This window comes from Orbicella faveolata, unplaced genomic scaffold (genome assembly GCF_042242905.1).
Source record: "Orbicella faveolata isolate gen_17 unplaced genomic scaffold, um_ofav_v1 contig_46, whole genome shotgun sequence".
Lineage (NCBI taxonomy): Eukaryota > Metazoa > Cnidaria > Anthozoa > Scleractinia > Merulinidae > Orbicella > Orbicella faveolata.
The window spans coordinates 19,892,483-19,911,565 of record NW_028301576.1 but is presented as its reverse complement, the minus strand read 5'-3'; positions in this window follow the sequence as shown (position 1 = coordinate 19,911,565).

The window sequence follows — 19,083 nt, the reverse complement described above, 5'->3', positions numbered from 1 at the left end:
AAATATGGTAAGTATATATGTATAATTTAATTATTCTAAACAATTATGTTTTTGTGATATCCGGAAAAGTGTTAGCAGCCGAAGCCAAAGGCTGAGGCTGATAACACTAGCCGAGACCTTGATTATTTCGGATATCTGACACAAAAACCGAATCTCATAATTGTTTTATTATACATTGTTTGGAAGAAAATGACGACAAACGCATTATCGCGCCGAACACAGTTTATTTTCGACAAGCCACGTTCTTACGTGAACTTGACACTGCTCTTGGAAATCATGCATTGCGCGCGCAACCTACGGATTATTTACTAATCTTCTCATATCCAACCTGCGCTCATGGAATAACCGCAGGAGCCATAATCGGGGACGGAGACCGTAAGCGCGCACTATTTCTAGTATTGGGGTTGTCCCTATGATATGGGACAATTTTTCTATTTTTAGAACAAATTGCGCCATCATGTGCGGCACACGTGCGTACATACTGCGTGGATTTTTGCGGATATAGCGCGGGGAAATGGCGTCCAAAATTCCCGAAATGTTTGATGCTTTTGGCCCACAAATCAATACGTTCATGTCTGTTGGAACTTTGCTTCAGTATTTTCGTCGTAAGCGGCTCCAGTTTGAGTGAAGTAAGACAGTGTCGAATTTAGTTTTGTCCCGCTTTATATCACTGACCGAGTTGTGTTTCGCTGCTTCTTTGACAAGAGCTCCACATTACTCCACTCAAGTTTTACATATGTTGAAGATTAACAGCTTTTCCATAACACAGCCAAAAACCAGTTGGATATATTTGGATATAGCACTGTTTCAGGACTCCAAAGTTTCCCTCCTCTTACCACACGCTTGCGAGGATTTCGCCAGAGTCTATCTCGACCGAAAAGTAAAAACAGAATAATTGCAAGTTTGAGTTTCGCCTGAATTGTAAGCAACGCTTGATGTTTCATTAAGGCCCAATAAGTGACAATAAAGTTTATGTCTGTAGATGCTGCCCAGTTTTGTTTGTGTAAAAATCCAATAAAGTGTCTGTTGTCGATGAATAAGAGCGCCCGCCGATGCGTGTTTTGTACAGTCAGTAAAACATGACAAATTGGACTTCCGCACTTTCGTATGAAAACGTTCATCGAACTCATACTATATCTCTATAGTTATTAAAAATGTTTAAGGTTGATAAATGTTTGAGAACATATTAAAAGTTTAGCTGAAAATATGTGAATACAGCAGAAATAATCAGCAAAGTTACGATGACGCTTTCTTTAATCAACTCGAATGAACGATTTCGATTTTGTTAGTTGAGTTATCAAAACTCCTTGTCTATGTTATTTTCGCAGTGTAAAATTTCACTGTGTTAAAGAAACACACATGATGTTAGTAGCCTTTTGGCGTTGGTGAAAATTGTTGCAGTATCTCAGCAGAAAAGGCAACGGAAGAAATCTTTGTCAAGATTTTTTGACAATTGAAAACACCGACTCGCACTATGCAAATGAGCTACTTATGAACGCGTCAGACTTTCCTTTCAAAAACTTTTGCAAACTCGCCAAACAAACAGAAACAATAAGAAACTATCAAAACCAGGGTTAAGTTATGATTAAGCATTGCTTGGGAAACTCACAAATTAACTCGATTCCAGGGTAAAGAGTTTTCTCACATAACTTTCCTTTACAGAACGAACGCAAAATCTTACCTGTACAACTAGCGCGAGCGGATATTATTCATTCACAGCGCGAAATTGAAGTCTTGTCTTCGACCCTGAAAAACTCACATTTTCCATTAGCACAGAGCATGAAGCTACATATAAGAGCCCTGGTTCATATTCCCTGCCTTATTCCCTGCCATCGCTGTGAAAAATCTACAAGAGAATCTCGCCACTCTCACCATTTGATCACGCACCGTGACAGCATCCACGCGAGAGCCCCCGACATATGCGTGGATCCGCGTGGATATATGACGTCAGGATGGCGCAATTTGCTCTAAAAATAGAAAAATTGTCCCATATCATAGGTGCGCGCGGATCCCAAGACTTACGGTCTCCGTCCCCGCTTATGGCTTCTGATAACCGTTAATTGCGGGCTTCATAAAAAGATTTAGGCTTTCTTGGGGGGGAATCCAGTCTATTTAGAGGTATTGTGGTTATGCTTTGACATGGTGTGAGCTTGTACTTTGTGTTATAAATGAAGCTAAAATATTATTGATTAAATGATTGACTGATTGACTCATCGATAGAGTGATTGACTGTTTGATGGATGGATGGATGGATGGATTGATTGATTGATTGATTGATTAATTGATTGATTGACTGAAAGATACCTACACTCCAGTAACAAATATCTCATCTCATCAGCTAGCACAAAAAATGGCAAATGCTCCCAATTAATCGATTGCCTACATTTCAAAGGGCTTGCTTTGCAGCAGGAAATAATACAATGAATGTATAATACAACGAATCAGTCAATCTTTAAATGATTTTGCCGACTTTCACAAAGAGTGAATAATTCACACTCACATAATAGCCACTCTGTGCCTTAATGAGGATAAGTTATGGGCGAAAAATTTTGCGTAAGGCGCAGAGTAAGCTGAAGGTTTTGGGTTAAATTTTCCAGCGTCGCTGAAATTCTGGTAATTCTGAAAGTTCGCTGCGACGAAATGGTCTGAGTCCCGGAACGGAATCTGGGTAACATTGGCATAATACTGGCCTGATGACAGATATGATAGAAGGAAGAGGCCCGGCCCAGTTGTGAGTCTTTCCCTCCCAACTGCACCAAAACTCTGAGGAAGGATGGCTAGAGGCTTCTATGATCCTGGCGGAAAAAAACGTGGGCTCGGAAAACTAAAGGTAACAAGAAGGCAGATGGCAGGTGAGGAGGGAACTCAAAAGAAGGAGGACCCACAGCCAAGCCGAGCCAGGAATCCGCTCCGCAGACCAGGAAACGGATTATAATAAGAGAACCCGCCTGGCTACGACTCTGGTGTAGGGAAGGGAAGAAAAGAACTAAATAAGAAGCGGGAAAACAAAACAAAGGCTAAAAACAAAACAAAACAAACAAAAAAGATGGGCTGTGTGAGAAAACGTGTTCATAGGCTTATCTCGCTAGAACAAGCAAAAAGCTGAACATTAACGATTTATTTTAGCTATACAATTTCTGGCGATAAGAAATAGAAAAAATAGAAAAGTATAAATGCAAACGAAGATACAGCATGTGAAACAGTAAAAAAAAAAAAAAAAAAAAAACCGCGGGGAAAACAAGGCTGTACGATACTAAGAAGTAATTAACGCGAAAAACAGAAGAACAGAAATAAAACCAGTGACACTGAAATGAAAAGAACGTAACAAAGCGAAGACAAGAACGTTCAGAGACGCTAGGAGCGCAAAAAAACCCAAGTCCCTAGAGTATATGCATGAAAAAAGAGCTTGCTTAAGGTTACAGTATACCTTCAGATCGGCAATTTTCTTCAAATTTGGATTTTTGGTTCAAAGTAATGGTCGAAGAGTAATCTCTAATTTCTGAAAACAAAATTGAAAAAAAACTCAATATTGGCGGAGAAATGGAGGTTTAACGTTACGGCCGGAAGTAAAAGTTCCCTCTTGATTGACAGCCCTATAACGTGTACGCAATCAACCGAGACTACTTTCGCGGGAATATATGGATACCACGAATTGGCTGGCTACTCAGATCCAAGCATTTTTCGTATTAGATGTAATTCTATTAAGTTATAAGTAAACATGGACCACGGAAAACTCTGTTTACCAGTTCGAAAAAGCGAAGAACGAATGAAAACACATCAATGAGTGAAGAAGCGAAAGTTGGCCTCGCGGATGAAGCTATAGCTATCGTATGAAGCAGGCAAAAAGATCGAGTCAAGAGTAGAGAAAGATTCTGTAAAAGTTTGGGAACTCGACAGCTATAACAGCGACGTGTACATTGACTCTTTTGTTGAGTCCGATACCGATGAATCGCCCAACTCATTGAGATCCATTGGAATATTATCCATGCACATTTGCTCCGCCGCGCTTTCTTTTGTTCAGTTTGTTTTCGTCGCCCAGCCACTCTAGCGTTCGTATCCTTTTTCGTCTTCCCCATTTTGCCAGACCAGCTTCAAGAAAAACCGAGCTACAGAAAAATTATCTCTCCGCCTTGAGCGCATTGCGAAACTCAAGGGTTTTTTCGAGATTCACGCGTAAATTTCACCGCGAGTTAATGGTAGTAAATTTTCCAAGCGCTGATTGGCTCAGTGATCTGCGAACCCAGTTGAAAGCGTTTGTGGGCAGAGTTTGTTTGCGAAGCAAGAGATTTTTCTTAGCGCTGTTTTCTCGAATAAATTTTTTCGCTTGAAGCAGACACTTTAAAGAGTTACAACTCAAAGGGGATTTGTTTGATTGCCCTCAAATTTGGACAGTGGCTAGATTAACATATAAAAAACAAAAAAATGTCTGCGAATTGTTTATTTCGAAATATTTTTTCTCCGAGAGCAATTTTTGTACGATCACTTCACATTTTTTAAGTCCTATTTTGAAAATGTTCTGTAACTTTTTACTGCAATTGAATGTGGCAAAACGCAGACACGCTTTTTTAGCGCTTTTGGTCCTGAAACCGGGGAAAAAAATAAATTGGCGAAAAACAAAATTCGCTTTGACTTGTAGCTTCCAAAAGGTGATTAGGACGCTCGCATTTAGTGGCCGTGAAAAAATCGGCACTTCATTTTATTTCAAAATTTTTGGTATGGTTTGATAGCCAGCTCTATAAGCTTTAATTTGATATAGGGGTTTAGGTATCTACAGCTTAAACCGAACGCGCTACATCGCTTGGACGTGAGACACCCCTGAAGGTATACGGTAACCTTAAATGTGCGGAATACAAATACCAGCGAAAGTAAATAAACAAAAGAGCGTTGCTGAACGACGCTAAAAGTACCGACGTAAACAAGTTTTTACCAAATATTACGCCACAAAAGGCCAAAGAAAACTAATTAAAACCAAATATAAGCTGCACACAACGACTTATAACTAGATCGCACATAACAGGGGGGACCATAAAACGCTCACGTAAATAAATTTAAACGGAATATACGTTGCAGAGACGCTAGAAGCGCCAACGTAAACGACTTGTAACAAGATCACACATTGGACGGGCTATTAGACACTATTAAACGAAAATGCATTTCACTAAATATACCTTGGATGTTACTAAAAATGTTAACGGGAAAACGGGGAACGGGAACGGAGAACGGGAACGGAGAACGGGGAACGGGGAACGGGAACGTGGAACGGTAAACGGGGAACGGGGCACGGGCAACGGGCAACGGGCAACGGGCAACGGGCAACGGGCAACGGGCATCGGGCAACGGGCAACGGGCAACGGGCAACGGGCAACGGGCAACGGGCAACGGAAAACGTGGGAACGTGGGAACGGGGAACGGGGAACCGGGAACCGGGAACGGGAGTCTGCGAACGAGCGTACAGCGGTAATCCGCCTGATAATTCAACATGGCGGACAAACGAAAAGAAAAGGGAACAATTTGGGCAAATCACAGTTAGTGGAGGGGACTTTTCTATGGCTTATGAGTTTCTACTTGCTGTGCCCCCAGATCATGTGCCCAGTACGTTCTTGTTATAGCAGAGTCCGATTGGCACTCGGATAAACAAAGCTTGAAATGGGGCTCGGGGGAAATATCGCATCGGTATTATCACAAGCTACGTTCCCAATCGGTCAGGCCACAGTCATTCTTAAATAGAATTTCAAGCCTTCATAGTCTACTCATATCTTCTCGCTTTGTGCACTTTGAAAGCGAGTCGTCCGCTGTCTTCGCATTCAGCAGCGTGGCGGCCTTTCGGAGATAGGCAAGTCAGCTGGCAAATCAGGTGAGCAGCAAATAAATAGCCCGTGGCCTGGCCGCTTTGTCAAAGACAAAATATATGAAGAAACGAGCAAGGAATATTCCACAATAATGCTAATGTTGATGAAAGATGACCGTGGAAAAGCGACTGTGTGACCCTCGGTATGTTTTCAGATGACACGTTGTCACGTATCAGACGGAAAAAAGTCTTTATTCTCTGTCTGCGTTTTGTGCCAGGTCTGCAGTCTGCATTTTGTACCTAGTCTGCATTTTGTGCCCGGTCTGCAGTCTTGTAGACTGCATTTTGTACTGACCTATTGGGAAAGCATGTGATAATACCGATTCGATTTTCTGCACAAGGCGCTATTTTATGCTTTGTTTAACCCAGAACCATATTGGATTCTGGGGCACAGCTGGTAGAAACCCTCGTTTACAACGTTTAAGTGCCACTAACCCCCCCCCCCCCCCAAAAAAAAAAACTTTTTTCCATTTTATAAAATCTAATAGTTTCCCTGATTACTTCGATTGATAAAATCCCTGCGTTTCTACAGGCGTTTAAACATGTAATTTCTATGTTCACGACCGCGCAAAGTAGGATCTGGGTCGGACTACTAGTGACGTCACTTCGGGAACCGGGCTAAAACACTCAAGAGACTTTTGACTGAGCTTCGAGGGCAGTCAAAACATTTTCGGCTTATTTGTGATTCATAATTTATCAAAACTTAACGGTAATAATAAAGAGGAAGGTGTGAGGGTGAAGATTACAAATGACGGAATGCAAGTCCTGACTTTATAGTTCAGGGCGTACTATCATAGCCAACGTTTTGCTCTCGCCTGAAATACAGAAGTGAAATGTTGGTACTAGTGAGGAAATACTACTTATATATATGTACTATAGAGAGTACAACAGCCCTGTTACTGTTTCAAACCTACAGGTAATACAGCCACCGTAAGTCCCGGAATATCTCTCTGGGTAGATCTTGAATAGCATTTGACGCCAAATCCCTGCAAAAGTAAAGAACACTATAATTACTATAGCCCTTTGTAAAAAATAAAACAAACAAACAAACAAACAAACAAAACAATGAAGACATATTTCTTTAAGCTCGTAAAGTAAGGTTACATTGTGAGGTCATCGTGTTAGGACTGGACTAGGGTAATTGAAGGGAGAAGAATTCACACAGACGACATGAGTTGGGCGATATTACATACAAGCACGCGAAAGCCAGTTATTTTGAATAGGTTATGCCACGACTGACAGCTATTTTCAAACGTAGAACATAATTTTGAGCTCAAGGCTAGAGCAGTTGTCCATTGAGAGTGGCAAAACCAAAATCGCCAAAAAACCTTTCCATGGCAAATTACAAAGGACACATATCGTCCAGCAAGCAAATGAAAACTCAAAATTGGAAGCAACTACATATAACCGAAACAAAGCTCAGGAAAACGTGTGCGCGCGAGTCAAGATTGTTTTTAGTTTTAAGGCTGCCGCACGCTAGCCGAGTTTTTGTTGTAGAACTACATATTTTTTGTCGGAGCCAAATCAGGTTAAATTTTATTGGGCTACCAGCTTGCCGTACACTAGCCGATTATTTGTCACGACTTACCGCGTTAAGGCTTGGGGCTGAGTCATCCAAAATCAAGATGGCGCCTATTCCACTAACGTGACTCTCATGACAATTCCTAATTGGCTGAGGCGCGCGCGAGCCCCGACAAATTGTCTTGGTCCACCGCACACTAGCCGACAAGGCCCGACAAGACGTTTTGAGATCTATCACTGTCAGATATCGCCCGACAAGTCCTGATCTTGTCGCAGGCCTGTCTGAATTCACCGCACACTCGCCGACAAGTGAAAATTTTTTCTCAGCTGACAAGAAATCGGCTGGTGTGTGGCGGCCCTAAATTACGCTAAACTGTTCACAGCCCTCTATTCTCTTGTGTTTTTATTCGATCGTTGAATGCGCGGATAGAATCGCGAGAGAACTGGACACAAGCGCAAAGCAGAAGACTTGACAGGGTAGTGGGTGGATAACGAGAACAATAGAGAGGTTTGTAGACACCTTTGGGAACAAATGAATTTCTCGTTTCTGCAGAAACGGAAAATTCCCATTGGTTGAAAGGCGACAAGTGTCATCACCTTGACAAGGACCGATTATGTTTGCGTCCAGGCGCAATTTGTGGTATGCGGCCGTTGTCATGAACTGATTAACTTGACTAATTTGACGTTTCTTCGCTCAAAGATGAACAGAAAGATGTTGCTGTTATCTTCTTTGGTCGAAAGACATTGTTACAGTGGCAATTTTGCCGACCGGATTTTAGGAAAGTCTGATATATCACCTCTACGCAACGGCAATAGCTATGCAAATGTGCGAATGTTTTTGTTCTTATTGTTTCGACACTCAAAAGCATAACGAAAGAACAAATAGAAGAGATGGAAGAACTTAGGATTCTTTACATTGTTTTGTCAACAACGGACGATGTGCTTCTGCTGATTGGAGAAGCGAAATGGAAGCTTTTTTTCGGTAGACGGTAGAAGACGTTTTGGATGCAAAATTCCAAAATCTGTTATAGAACGAAGATTCTCCCCTAAACAATTGTGACACGCTCATTGTAGTTGACAATCGAGTGCCGCAGCGTGTAACACCTTCGGTATAAATTCTACATAGATATGTAAGCCACGTCTTGCCAAGATCCCCCAAGCGAATAACGAGACAAAGCCAATATCCTGCTAAAATCGGAAGGACCGCTTGATTTTGGCTTTCTTCCCCTTTTAGCAGCTTTTTTTGGATCGAGTTGAAGAAGTCGTCCGAGACGACATTCTCAACTTACTTGAGCTGAATGCACGTCCGTTCGCGTTGTTGTTTGGAAACTGATACTTGTAATTAATTAAACAAGCCTAATTTACCGCTTAAATTTTACTGGTCCGATTTAATTAATTGGTCAAGGGGTGGGGCTGTTAGTAACGAGCCGAAAACAGGGGGAGGAGGATAATGAGTACTCTTTTTTCAAAAGGTGTCTACAGTCTCTTTATTCTTCTTACCCGCTTCGCTCGCAAACCCCACCCCCCCCACCCCCCCCCCCCACCCCCGCGCGTTTCGCGCTAGCTTCGCTCCTTTTTGTGTGCCTTACACGAAGTGTATAGCCACCCTATGCCATGAGCCGATTTATTTATTTACTTATTTATTAACCGCGCGGCCATGGGCCGAGCGCGGTTCTAGGTTTACCCGTGGTTTATTTTTTTTTTTTTTGTCGGTGACCAGACGCAGACCTCCGCCCGGCCAAATTCCGAGTCACGCAACGTGTGATGTTTTTTCCGCCAGAAGCTGTTAAAACATTAATACACGGATAATTTTACGGATATTGTTTCCTTTGTTGTGGGTAAAATATATTTTCTTTTGGTTTTATCGAAGCGTTGGATTCAAAGAGAATAATAAATACGCTAAAAAAAGGTATTACGTCAGCCATGGAATGCGTTGACGTTGCAGCTTTCACTTTCGCTACGTGACTAATAAGATCGTGTTTACTTTGGAAGTTTATTTCGCCAGAAGCGACGGTCATCAATTTATTTGCAAGTTTGCGAGTATTTCTTGTGGTTTTAGGCAAATGAAGTAAATTCTTTGGCTGTTTCACCGCAGCGAGTTCATAGATCGGAAGGAAAATGAAATATTTGCAAGCCAAGCAAAGAACATGTCAGGACATGCAATGATTACGTCATTGGTCGGGAAATAACCACCGTACTAAAGATAGCCGTCGATAACGCAATTCTTGAATTATGTGACTCGTGTGACTTCTTTGCTAGCCCTTTACTCAAGGAAAAAATTAAATTTAAACTTGACTTTTAAGAAAGAAAGCTGTTGTTAATAGTGTTCGTATCTTCATGCCCATACATATCCCAAAGAAAGTTCCAGATTAACACTATTACGTCATCAGAGATTTCACAACGGCTACGACTGATGGTGCAATAGTACAGTCTGTGTTGATCAAGTGATGTGATGTCTACAGTAATCAATGAATCATCAAGGATTACTTTCGAATGTGCACTGCGTTACGACTGTAGTGCTAAGAAAACAGTTAAATTTTAAAAGCGCGGTTTTAAGATCTAACAGATCTTCTTGTTTATTTGTCTACGAGAGTCAGTCACGTGGTCTTGTGTCGTACGGCGCACCAACCATCGTGATCGCTAGTTTCCCCTGCTTTTAGTTTTAAAGGTAAGTAGTTTTTGATTTGTAGCTTGGTATTGAGTTCTGCATCTTATCATTTCTTTTACGTCTCGAAAATCTAGCTTCGTAATTAAGTACAAATGACGAAACCCGTTTGCAATTCTTGTTTCACCTCCAGGTGTTCATGCAAGTCGACAAATCGAGACAACAGGGATAAAGTTGCTCGCAAAAGCTAAGACAGACTTGGCATGTGTCCAGTGCAGGCTCTACAGGAGCCGTTGTACTTTTAAAAGCCAATATTCATTGCTTTGAACCGTCAGAAGTTTGAAATGTCCGCTCCATCGGTGACCAGAAATTCAAAGACAGTACCGCTTGAGTTTGAAAACGACATAACTCACAGACGCCTTTTCAAGACTTTCGGAAACAAGAGAGTAATATATTTCATCGCTTTACATTTGGAAGGAATTAGTGGAATTACTTGTTTTATAAATGTGAGTCACGGAAGAGGTTATTCAACGATCAGTTGACTGTAACGCCGTCGCGTCGATTTGCGGAATATATTTTCACTATTTGAGTAAGTACGCTCCTTCGCCTCAGTTTGAATATAAACTGTGACCTTTTTCTCTTTGCCCAAGTTAGATATTCAAAAGTGAAATAAATTACCATATTAGAGTTGATTTGCATTTGTTTACTGTACTTAGAAATCATAATCACATTGTTCGAAAAGTAAGCTTAGTATATTTGGAGATTTAGACAATGATTTCTTTGTTCTTTTTGTTAACTAACATTGTTGACGATACATTAATGTGATGTGTGGATTTCTCTTATTTCAATTTCTTAAGCCATATATACAATCAGTTTTCTTTAAAACTGGATCATTGCATAATACAATTTGAGTTTTCATTGGCTTGTTAACCGTAATACTAGTATATCATTCAGGAATTATGCCATGCTCTACAAATATGGTAAGTTTTTATGTATAATTTAATCATTATAAACAGTTATGAGGTTTTTGTGATATCCGGAATAATCAAGGTCGAGGTAAGTGTTATCAGCCGAACCCAAAGGCTGAGGCTGATAATAATAATAATAATAATAATAATAATAATAATAATAATATTTCCGAAGGGTCTAGATAGCAGCAGACATGTAAAGATTTTAAGGAAAACGACCACTTTTTTAAGTTTAAAAGACATGTTTCGACAGAACTTCTGTCATCTTCAGTTGAATGAATGATTACAAAGCAAGTTGAATAATAAGTAGGCAAAAATGCTAATTAAGACAAATAGTAACAACAGAACGTGAAAAGGTGTAAATTAAAAGGATAATTTTAGATTTAAATGGTGTAATTGCTGATTGAGGCAAGGTAGTTCTTTTTGAATATGGATAGCCTCCTTTATCTTGAGTTGAAAGCTGGTAGTGGCGTGATCTAACATATGAAAGCAGTCTATTGAACACAATGAGCGACAACGTTCAGAATTCGGAAGATGTTTGAAGATGTGAGAGGCCCTATCAACGGCTAAGTGCTCACGTACGCGTGTGGAAAAATGTCGGGAGGTTTCGCCGACATAACAGGCATTACAGCCCGCACATGTAAACTTATAAACCACACGTGAACGAAGCCCGCCGGGGATAGGGTCTTTCACACCAAAAAGGTTACCTATCTTAAAGGAAGAAAAAACTAATTTGATGTCTAAATCATTACAATAGCGCTTGATTAAGTGTCGAATCTTCTTCTGAGTGATGACAGAAAAATGGCCTATGTACGGTAGCTTAAAGTAAAACGTGGGCGAGGTGGTAAGGGGGTAGCCCCGGAGACAATGATTGCTATGGGTCCCAGTGATGTAACGGTTAACCACTTTTTCAATTAAATGGGCAGGGAAAAGGTTCTTTTTGAGAATTTCAGTAAGCTTGGTTATATCCTCGTGTAACCCCAACCAAGTGTTGTTGATCTTGTAGGCCCTGTCAACAAGAGTCCTAATGAGACCTACTTTGTATGAGTACGAGGTGAAGCTAAAATAATTAGTCAATAACCCAGTAAAGGTTTTCTTACGGTAAACCCTAGTTAGGAAGGAATTAGTGTCACTATTATCAATAAGAACATCTAGAAAGGGTAATTTGCGATTAAGTTCTTTTTCCTTATGTTGGGGTGCCTAGAGTTAATGTAGTCAAAAAATATAACAGCATCGTGCTCCGAGTGAAATAAACAAAAAGTGTTGTCAACATACCTACCATAAAATAAAATTTTAGAGCATTGGAAATTTTCCAACCATAGTTTTTCATGATGTCCCATAAAAGATTGGCTAATACGGGAGCAAGGGGAGACCCCATGGCCACACCGTCAATTTGGTCATAGAAAGAACCGTTAAATAAGAAATGGGTCTGGGCGGTGGCTACAGTGAAAAGGCTTCTAAGTTCAGGTTTACTTAACTTAAGGTCAGGATTGCCCTCGGAAATGTAATTGACCGCCAGGTCAATACATTCCTCAAGAGGTATGTTAGTAAAGAGACTTTCCACATCGAAGGAAACCATAAATTTACCAGACATAGATGAAGATTGAATGTCCTGTACAAAAGTAAAAGTGTCTGTAGCACAGTGTTCGGTTGGGATGTGCGGCGCCAAAGGATTGCATAGATATTTGGCCAGGTTATAATTGTAGGTTCCAATAGAAGACACGATGGGGCGAAATGGCGGAGTTGAGTTAGGTCCAAAATCCTTGTGCATTTTGGGGAGGCCATAAATTCTTGCTGGTTGAGAGCCTTTGGGGCTAGATGTTTTCGTACACTTCGTTGGCAAGGTGACCATCTTTCTTCAACTTTCGGAGAAGTCGCTGCAGTCTACCTTCTCTCAGTAAAGTTGGATCTTCCTTGATGGGCCGGAATTTGGAAGTGTCATTGATGATTTTAAGGATACCTTGGTCGTAATCTGTTCGGTCCAAGACGACCACACCATTCCCTTTGTCTGGTTTTAAAATGACAATGTTTTTGTTCTTCTTTAGCTCCTTAAGAACTGTGAGTTTCTTGAGGTCAGCAGTCGTTGGACGGTATGAAGAGACATAAGAATGAGCTAAATGAGAAAGGTCTGCAACAAGTTTTCCTGCTTGCTTGGTGTCCCTCAAGTTCTTTGCGATGGCACTTCTCAAAAGTTGTTTTCGGATGGTAATAGTGTCGTGTCGATTGGTGTTAAGAAGATTGAAGCTGAGAAACTTGGGAAAAACATTGAAGGACTGACAGTTGCGTAGGAAGTTTAAATCCAACTCGGCTTTGCGAGACTTGATCGAGATCTTCTCAAATTTTCGTAGATCAGCAATGTTGATGCGATCATACTTTTCTGCTATGTCGTTGATGATGTTTCCAAAGGGTCTAGATAGCAGCAGACATGTAAAGATTTTTTTCAATCACACCATGGCAAAGAACTTGCCAACGAAGTGTACGAAAACATCTATCCCAAAGGCTCTCAACCAGCAAGAATTTATGGCCTCCCCAAAATGCACAAGGATTTTGGACCTAACTCAACTCCGCCATTTCGCCCCATCGTGTCTTCTATTGGAACCTACAATTATAACCTGGCCAAATATCTATGCAATCTTTTGGCGCCGCACATCCCAACTGAACACTGTGCTACAGACACTTTTACTTTTGTACAGGACATTCAATCTTCATCTATGTTTGGTAAATTTATGGTTTCCTTCGATGTGGAAAGTCTCTTTACCAACATACCTCTTGAGGAATGTATTGACCTGGCGGTCAATTCTAGATGTTCTTATTGATAATAGTGACACTAATTCCTTCCTAACTAGGGTTTACCGTAAGAAAACCTTTACTGGGTTATTAACTAATTATTTTAGCTTCACCTCGTACTCATACAAAGTAGGTCTCATTAGGACTCTTGTTGACAGGGCCTACAAGATCAACAACACTTGGTTGGGGTTACACGAGGATATAACCAAGCTTACTGAAATTCTCAAAAAGAACCTTTTCCCTGCCCATTTAATTGAAAAAGTGGTTAACCGTTACATCACTGGGACCCATAGCAATCATTGTCTCCGGGGCTACCCCCTTACCACCTCGCCCACGTTTTACTTTAAGCTACCGTACATAGGCCATTTTTCTGTCATCACTCAGAAGAAGATTCGACACTTAATCAAGCGCTATTGTAATGATTTAGACATCAAATTAGTTTTTTCTTCCTTTAAGATAGGTAACCTTTTTGGTGTGAAAGACCCTATCCCCGGCGGGCTTCGTTCACGTGTGGTTTATAAGTTTACATGTGCGGGCTGTAATGCCTGTTATGTCGGCGAAACCTCCCGACATTTTTCCACACGCGTACGTGAGCACTTAGCCGTTGATAGGGCCTCTCACATCTTCAAACATCTTCCGAATTCTGAACGTTGTCGCTCATTGTGTTCAATAGACTGCTTTCATATGTTAGATCACGCCACTACCAGCTTTCAACTCAAGATAAAGGAGGCTATCCATATTCAAAAAGAACTACCTTGCCTCAATCAGCAATTACACCATGTAAATCTAAAATTATCCTTTTAATTTACACCTTTTCACGTTCTGTTGTTACTATTTGTCTTAATTAGCATTTTTGCCTACTTATTATTCAACTTGCTTTGTAATCATTCATTCAACTGAAGATGACAGAAGTTCTGTCGAAACATGTCTTTTAAACTTAAAAAAAGTGGTCGTTTTCCTTAAAATAATAATAATAATAATAATAATAATAATTTATTTCTAGCGCATTACGTTAAAAATCTCAATGCTCTCACAGAATTAAAATGAGAAAAACGATAACGAAACCAATATAAGGAAAATATATTAAATTACAATGGATGATAAAATACTAAAATTCATTAAATACCAAAATTCATCATAAGATACTAAAATTCATAATACTAGCCGAGACCTTGATTATTTCGGATATCACAAAAACCGAATCTCATAATTGTTTTATTATACATTGTTTTAAAGAAAATAACGACAAACGCATTATCGCACCGAACACAGTTTATTTTCGACAAGCCATGTTCTTACTTCGCAGTCCGTGAACTTGACACTGCTCTTAGAAATCATGTATTGCGCGCGCAAGCTACGGATTATTCACTAGTCTGCTAGCATATTAGTGAATAATCTGTAGGTTGCGCTGTTTCTCAGAATTAACTGTAGGCTTTTAGCCAATGACAAGACAGATGGTGACTACAATGTATAATAAAAACGATTATTGCACTCACGCTTGTTGGATATAAAATGATTATAGGGAACTCAATGCTACATGCCTCGTTGGCTACCCATCGTCTCATATCCAACCTGCACTCATGGAATAACCGTTAATTATTTGCGGGCTTCATAAAAAGATTTAGGCTTTCTTGGGTATCCACTCTATTTAGAGGTATTGTAATAATGCTTTGCTATGGTGTGAGCTTGTACTTTGTGTTATAAATGAAGCTAAAATATTGTTGATCAAATGATTGACTGATTGACTGATTGATTGAGTGATTGATTGAGTGATTGACTGTTTGATTGATTGATTGATTGTTTGATTGGAAGATACCTACACTCCAGTAACAAATATCTCATCTCATCAACTAGCACAAAAAATGGCAAATGCTCCCAATTAACCGATTGCCTACATTTGAAAGGGCTTGCTTTGCAGCACGAAATAATACGATGAATGTATAACACAACGAATCAGTCAATCTTTAAATGATTTTGTTGACTTTCACAAAGAGTGAATAATTTACACTCACATAATATCCACTCTGTGCCTTAATGAGGATAAGTTATGGGCGAAAAATTTTGCGTAAGGCGCAGAGTAAGCTGAAGGTTTTGGGTTAAATTTTCCAGCGTCGCTGAAATTCTGGTAATTCTGAAAGTTCGCTGCGATGAAATGGTCTGAGTCCCGGAACGGAATCTGGGTATCATTGACATAACACTGGCCTGATGACAGATATGATAGAAGGAAGAGGCCCGGCCCAGTTGTGAGTCTTTCCCTCCCAACTGCACCAAAACTCTGAGAAAGGATGGCTAGAGGCTTCTATGATCCTGGCGGAAAAAACCGTGGGCTCGGAAAACTAAAGGTAACAAGAAGGCAGATGGCAGGTGAGGAGGGAACTCAAAAGAAGGAGGACCCACAGCCAAGTAGAGCCAGGAATCTGGTCCGGAGACAAGGAAACGGATTATAATAGTAGAACCCGCCTGGCTACGACTCTGGTGTAGGGAAGGGAAGAAAAGAACTAAATAAGGAGCGGGAACACAAAACAAAGGCTAAAAACAAAACAAAAGAAGCAAAAAAGATGGGCTCTGAAAGAAAAAGTGTTTACAGGCTTATCTCTCAAGCAAAAAACTGAACATTAAAGCTTTATTTCAGCTATACAATTTCTGGCTATAAAAATAGAAAAAATAGAAAAGTATAAATGCAAACGAAGATACAACATGCAAAACAGTAAATAACTAAAAACCGCGGGGAAAACAAGGCTGTACGATACTAAGAAGTAATTAATGCGAAAAACAAAAGAACAGAAACAAAACCAGTGAAATGAAAAGAACGTAACAAAGCGAAGACAAGAACGTTCAGAGACGCTACGAGCGTAAACAAAAACCAAGTCCCTAGAGGATATGCATGAAAAAAGTGCTTGCTAAAATGTGCGGAATACAAATACCGGGGAAAGTAAATAAACAAAAGAGCGTTGGAGCGACGCTATAAGGGCCGACGTAGACAAGTTTTTACCGAATATTACGCTATAAAAGGCCAAAGAAAACTAATTAAAACGAAATATACGCTAGGCACAACAACTTATAAATAAATTGCACATAACAGGGTGGACTATAAAACGCTCATGTAGACAAATTTAAACGGAATATACGTTGCACAGACGCTGGAAGCGCTAACGTAAACGACTTGTAAGAAGATCACACATTGCACGGGGTATTAGACACTATTAAACGAAAATAAATTTCACTAAATATGCGTTGCACAGACGCGAAAAAAACGGGAACGTAAACTCAAGGGCCAAATATACGTTGCACAGACATTGAAAACGCCAACGTAAACAACTTCTTACGAAATATACGTTTCACAGACGCGAAAAGCACGAAGGTAAACTAAAAACCAAATATACGTTGCACAGACGCAACCAGCGCCAGTGTAAACGAATTCAAATTTAATATACGTTGCACAGACGTTAAAAACGCCAACGTAAACAAGTTCTAAGAGAATGCACGTTGCACAGACGCAAAAAAGTGCCAGAGCAAGAAAACACCAACGTAAAAAAGTTCTAACTAAACATGTGCTGCACAGTAGGCCTACAAACTGATAACGAAAAAATAAACCAAATATATGTTGCACAGACGCTAAAGGCGCCAGCGTAAACGAGCTCTGTGAAATATACCTAGCACCGCCAGGAAAGGCACAGACTCTCAGGCGCTGGACCCGGCGCTGGCTGGGGCGCGGGAGTGGGTGTTGGTGCGATGGTGGCCAAAGCGTCCGGGTCTGGTGCAGCCGGGTGTGCTATGATTTACTTCAGTCGCTTCAGCGACGCTGGGAAAAGCTGTAAAAGAAAGAACTGGACGAACTGAAGCTAAGAGTAGACTTGCGAAAAGAGGGCGAAATAGGCCAAGCGGGGCGTATAAAAAGCTTTATGAGGACCTCTAGGGACTTGTAGGGCCAATAGAATTTAGGCAAACCAAAAGCACGTGATTCAAAGAAATGACGAAAGGCACGTCGAGGCTTTTCCGTGAATGAGAATAGTGTGCTAAACCCATATTTCTTGTCTTTTTTTTAAAGTTTTGTTTGGGATATATTTTTCAAGGCCTATTAATCTTTTTAGTTATAAGCTGAAGCAATAAGTTTCAATTACTCGTAAATTAGCAAATACATTAACAATACAGCAGCATCTCATTTATCATATCAAAACTACTAGTATGATAAAACTAAATAATTGGAAGCCCCACACGAGCACACTTTGTGATTCTCTGTAATAGCAAACTATTCTCTAAAATACCTCATATTTTCACCTTCTACTATCGATCACTGACCTTTCGAGTTGAAAATCTTAATAGTGTCTCACTTTTTTCCATGATAATTCAGTTTTATCCTAACTAAAAGTATAACTTGTAAGCCACACATGTACGCACTGCAGATCTATTTTTTTCGTTCGCTTGCGTAAATGGAGAGGCTGTGAACAGTCTAGTTTTACGCCTGATTGGATGAAAAATTAGCACGCGTATTTAAGGTGGCTGAACACAGTTTTCGCGCGCGCTTTTGCTGATGCAATTCAGCACGCGCACAAGGATCGCAAAAAACAAACATGCCGTCAATAGAGCGATCATTTTATTTACTCAACGCCCGCACTATCTGTGCTATTTTCTGAATAATTGAACGCAGTATATTGATGGCTTTAGTTTTTATTACAAAGATATGTTAGAAACCGTAACGATGCAAAGAACCCAGCAATTCTAAGCTTTTTCTTTGTTACCGAAAGAACCCAGTTAAATGCAGCGCATGCGTAGTAAGTCAAAAAATTGCGATTGAATGAAAAATTGCACTCTCGGAAATACGCCTATTTCTCGAGAACCACTCATTAGAATTTCACGAAATTTTGCACGAAAATACTTAAGGAAATAAGTAACTGGAGTATTGAAAAAAAATTGACCTTTAACAAAGGAAATTCTAGATATTCCAGTGAACATTGAAGAAGGGATAATTAAAGATCTCTCTGTTAAATTATTATTAAAATAGTGGTAACTTGTGAGCATCGTTACAAGCTTGTTGCACGTAAATTATAAAGAAATTCTAACGACGAGATTTTCTGCAAATAAACAAAACCGATTTTAAAGGCCTTTTTCTATTTATTCATGTTTTCATGGCAACGGCACATACGTCAGCTTAACTATCAAAAAACCGAAGTTTGTGTTGTTAACTTGCTTGCTGCCATTTTTGGCGACCAAAGGATCAAGGCTTTTAGAGAAAAAGGTGAATGAAACACTGGTAACAAAAACTGTGTTCAGCCACCTTAAGGCAATAGCTCGGCGTTTTGTTAAAGACACAATAAATAAATAAACGTCATACGTTACAACGTTTGAACATTATC